The sequence below is a fragment of the Capra hircus genome, chromosome 3, assembly GCF_001704415.2.
Source record: "Capra hircus breed San Clemente chromosome 3, ASM170441v1, whole genome shotgun sequence".
NCBI classification, from domain to species: domain Eukaryota; kingdom Metazoa; phylum Chordata; class Mammalia; order Artiodactyla; family Bovidae; genus Capra; species Capra hircus.
This window is the reverse complement of record NC_030810.1, coordinates 99,999,866-100,005,228: the sequence shown is the minus strand read 5'-3', so window position 1 is coordinate 100,005,228 and position 5,363 is coordinate 99,999,866. Positions and strand designations below refer to the sequence as shown.

The window sequence follows — 5,363 nt, the reverse complement described above, 5'->3', positions numbered from 1 at the left end:
ACAACAGGTGGGTCTGAAGGTCGGACCAGACCTATTTGTGGGGAGACAAATCACAAGATTCTGGAGATAATTAGAGAAAACATTCCCATCTCAGCCTCCATCTGCCTGGCTAGGGCTGGGCTTGGATGCCAGGCAAAGCAAGAGAGCTTTAACTCAAAGCAAAATGATCAACCAAGATGTTGGGGATGGACCGCTCATAAAAGCCACTGAGAGATGCATTCAGGTCTGAGTCCAGAGCTCCAGTTGGGGTCTGCGGTGTACCCGGCTTCAGAGGCCCCAGCTTCTGGAACTTTCAGAAGTGCAGTTGCAGGACTTGAGAAGCCTGGGGCTCAGGCGTAGGACAGTGGCAGTTCCTGAGTGGCTCCAGGTCCTGAGCAGGTTCTGAGTTGCAGGGCATCTGTTGTGGCCACTCCCACAGAGCAGTGCGGTGGGTGCTTGCCGGGCAGCCCAGCCCCTCTGCCCGGACCCACCTGTCTGGGACAAGCTCTTCAGAGTTGAGGGCTGTGAGCACAGGTTAGGGGTTGGGTGGCAAGTTAGAGCCAGTGGGTACCTCACTGTCCTGCCCTGGCCCACAAACAAAACTTCTGCACCTTCTTCCCTACGCTGTCCATTCTTCTCCAGCTTCAGTCCTTTACCCTGAAGTGGATTTTTAAAAATAGGTAAAGCAGTGGCGATCATTTGTAATGTACAAAAATATTGAATCACTCTGTTGTCCACTTGAAACTGATATAACATTTTAAGTCGATTATACTTCAATCAAAAAAAATTTTTAAATAGGTAAAGTGCCTGGTGCACAGTAAAAAGCATCTCCCTCCCTATTCCCCTCCCTCAACCTTGGCCAAGTCTGCGGGTCCTTGCTAAGATGAAGCTCGCAAGTGAAAGATACAAGTCAATAGCTTCCTTTCCTGTCTTCTTTTGGTTATAGAAATGCCTCTGAGAATCTGACAAAGCCTGAGATTGTCCATAAAGTAGAGTACACACATGTACAAAATTAGTGTACAACTTCAGGGGTTTACACACTCTCTGTGGCCCATTTTGTCCCCTTGAACAAGGGATTCTGGTTGTGACTTAAAGCAACTAGGTCAGAGCCACATCCTATCCCCTCAATACCATCCCCCCACCTACATCCCCCGACTGTCAGGATCTGGACAAGATCTCAACAAGGAAGCTCTCCTAGGGCTTGGACAAAATGGCAAGGCAGGCAAATCATTTAATGCTTCCTATTATATTTAAATTTTAAATATATATTAAATTTAGCTTTTCCAGTAAGCGGCCTGAGATGACCCCTAATAATGGTGCGCTATTCACTTGACCCAGAAAGCCCCACAAAATCATGCAAATCAACAGGTTCAAATCTTCATGTTCACTTTAAGAACACTTGTGAAACTGCCGAGGCCATAAAGGGAATGCATATCCGAAAAGCCAGCAAGTACCTGCAGGAGGTCACTTTAAAGAAGCAATGCGTGCCATTCCGTCGTTACATCGGTGGAGTTGGTAGGTGCGCACAGGCCAGACAGCGGGGCTGGACGCAGGGTCGGTGGCCCAAAAAGAGTGCTGAATTTTTACTACACATGCTCAAAAATGCAGAGAGTAATGCTGAACTTAAGGGCTTAGATGTAGATTCTCTGGTCATTGAGCACATCCAAGTGAACAAAGCCCCCAAGATGCGGCGCAGGACTTACAGAGCTCACGGTCGGATCAACCCCTACATGAGCTGATCCTGCCACACTGAGATGATCCTTACTGAAAAAGAACAGATTGTTCCTAAACCAGGAGAGGAGGTTGCACAGAAGAAAAAGAGATCCCAGAAGAAACTGAAGAAACAAAAACTTATGGCCCGGGAATAAATGCCGCCAAAAATAAATGCAAATAAAAGTTAAAAAAATATATATATATATATAATTTAAATATGGGCTGTGCTGTGCTTGGTCGCTCAGTCATGTCTGACTCTTTGTGACCCCATGGACTGTAGACTGCCAGGCTCCTTTGTTCATGGAGATTCTCCAGGCAGGAATACTGGAGTGGGTTGCCATACCCTCCTGCAGGGGATCTTCCCAGCCCAGGGATCGAATCCAGGTCTCCCGCATTGCAGGCAGATTCTTTATCGCCTGAGCCACCTGGGAAGCAAATTTAAATATATATTATATTTAAAATAAAATAAAAAAAACCCCTAAACTCTTTGCACGACATCGAAAGCCCTCTCTTCGTTCCTGGTCCCATCTCCATTACCTTCCCCTCAAGCTGCTCTAGGCACACCCACCCTCTTTCTGATCCATATGGAGTGTGTCAAAGCCAGTCCTGCCTCAGGGCCTTTGCCTAAGTTGTTTCCCCAGCTTCCCCTGCCATTTCTGGTTCCGTCTGGTGTCAGCTCAAATGCCATTCCTCAGAGAGACCTTCCCCAGTCACGCTTCCACATACCCTGGTCCCACCCTCAGCATCCTATTGGACGCTGTCCAACATCCTATTTTCCTCAAGGCTCTAACTGTTAGGGGAACCACTGACTGAAACCGCCTACCCTGGCCAGACACGATAGTAACCACTTGCATGAGCTAATCTTACAGGTGGAGGATCTGGTAAGGCCTGTGGGACAAACAAGCTACTACCAACCAGAAGAATTTCGGAAAGGTCAGTCAAAAGGAGGCAGGATATATGGCCAGTCCATATATCTTACCAACTCCCAGAATCCTTCTGGCCGAATCCATCTTGACTGAGTTTGTGCACCACCACGAAGGACCCTGAGTCCGAGGGATTCGAGGGATTCCCAGAAACTATCCTGGCAGAGCAGTCCTCCTGGGTTCCCTTACCCTGCTGCTCTCCAATCTGGTTGTTATTGTTGTTTAGTCGCTAAGTCGTGTCCAGCTCTTTTGTGGCCCCATGGACTGTAGTCGACCAGGCTCCACTGTCCATGGGATTTCCCAGGCAAGGATACTGGAGTGGGTTGCCATTTCTTCTCCAGAGGATCTTCCCGACCCAGGGATCAAACCCACATCTCCTGCATTGGTAGGCGGATTCTTTGCCACTGAGCCACCAGGGAAGGCCCCTACCCAGGTGCCCCTTCCCAATAAAGTCTCTTGCTTTGTCAGCACGCGTGTCCTCAGACAATTGTTTGCCAAGTGTTAGACAAATGCCCGCTTTTGGGTCCTGGAAGGGGTCCCCCATACTGCAACATGACCACTTCTGAGATTATATAAGCATAATTTAGTCATTTATTGTCTGTCTTTCCCCACTAGGGCGTGAGCTCCATGAGGCCAGGGGCTTTGCTGGTCACAACAGTGCCCTGCACTACAGTAAATATCTGTGTATTAGATAAAGAATTTTGGTGGAGGTTAGATAAGAATCTTGACTCAAATCTCCATCCCACCCAGGCAGCTGTAGGCAATCCCTAGTCCAGTTCTAGGCAAAATGCCTGCCTTTCCCTCATTGCTTTACTCCCAGCTGTCCTACCCTTTCACCAGATCTTTGGAGCGTCTCCCTCCCAATCAGCATCTAACAAAAACTCTTTTGTGATTTTATGCCTGGGGGATTTAATCTGAGTCAATTTGGCCTCCCCAGCTCTCACTCAGTGGAATCCAGAGGTCTGCTCAGCATTTCCAGTGGATCAGCCAGCAACTCTGCTGTTTGAGGATTCAGAGCTCCACCCCAGGGGAAACCGGGGAACTGACAGAGGTCTGAGCCTCTGCTCTTTGCACTTTCATTCTTGAGTCTTGTGGAGATAACCAACCAAATGAGAAAAGCACAGGCAGGCTATTTATTCTGTCCTTGCTAGAGTAAGACAGTCAGCCAAGGTCACTTGCATTTAGGAGAGACTCAAAGGCAGGCAGAGGGATGGGAAAATTTAATAGTGAAAAAAAAAGGAAAGTTCCAGGTATGCCTGACTGAGGCTGTTGGCATGAAGTTTGTAGCCAGGCTCACTAGATATTGGGCATCCTATATGATTGGTTGGGCTCCCCAGGTGGTACTAGTGGTAAAGAACCTACCTGCCAATGCAAGAGGTGTAAAAGACGTAGGTTCGATCCCTGGGTCCAGATGCCCTGCAGGAGGGCATGGCAACCCACTCCAGTATTCTTGGCTAGAGAATCCCATGGACAGAGAAGCCTGGCAGGCTATAGTCCATAGGGTCACACAGAGTCCAGACACAGCTAAAGCTACTTAGCACGCACACATATGACTGGTTAGGGGTACATATTTGACTTTCCATGATTGATCCCACGTTGGAACTGGGGGCCAAAATAAGAGAAGCTGACAGTGATTGGTTGGAACTGGGGACCAAAATAAGAGAAGCTGACAGTGATTAATCAAGTCCTGGGTTTTTTGAGCCAATTGTTATAGAAGTTATTGTTTCGCTTCCTAGATATTAGAGATAGTCTGACTTCCTGCAAATCTGATTTATAGGTTTCCTGGGTGGTTTACTGTAGATGAGGGGGTGTTTTCCTGGGCAGGTTGCAGAAGTCGTGGGGGAGTTGTGTTTCTCCGTATGATCGGGCCACTGTCTGTCTACGTGCACAGTCTCTTAGTCTGCAGGGCAGAGCAACCTCCCAGTGTCTCTTCCTCCCTTCCCTTAAACGTGTGAACAGCTAGGAATAATAGAGTCATCAAGTATTCCATTTCCGTCACTCAGCAGCTCTCTAGAGCAGGCACTCTCTGTCCCGAGAATGGCGATGGATACAGTAGAAGGAGGAAGTGGGCCAGCCCGTTCCCTGGGAGCCTGCGGCCTGGTGGGGAGGCGAGCCGTGCAGCCCCTGCAGAAATGTGCACGTGTCACTCAGTCGTTCCAACCCGGGATTCTGATTTAGGGGAACTGGAAGGGCTTTGTGGTAAGTGTGGGATTTCGCAAGTGGGATTGTTATGGATGGAAACCAGGGAGGGAAGGGACGCCATGAGGAAAGGAGCGGGTAGAGAGGCTGTAGGGCCAGTCCTTTCTCCGCGTCTCAAGTCTTCACCTCCATGAGGCACTGTGAGCCCGATGGGGTGTGTGTGAGGTGCTTTGTGCGCTGTGAAGATTCCAGTGGGAGGGAAGGCTGTGCAAGCCAGCTGCAAAAGGAGGAGCGTGAATGCGCCTTTTTGTTGCAGTTGCTTAGTCACTAAGTTGTGCCCGACTCTTTTGTGACCCCATGGACAGTAGCCCTCCAAACTCCTCTGTCCATGGCATTTTCCAGGCAAGAGTACAGGAGTGGGTTGCCATTTGCTTCCCCAGAATATGCTTAGAGCAGTAATAATAATAATAATAATATCAGCATTTAGTGAGTTGGAATCACGTTTTGAGCTCACATAGAATGCCTACAACAATCTTATGAGGTAGTTACTATTAATATCACCATACTGCAGATAAGACAGTTGAGGCAGAGAGTGGTTAAGGAACTTGC

General features: G+C 48.5%; 1 pseudogene; it reads left to right on the top strand.

Moving 5' to 3' along the window:
* LOC102186647 lies at nt 1,293-1,854 on the top strand (annotated as a pseudogene).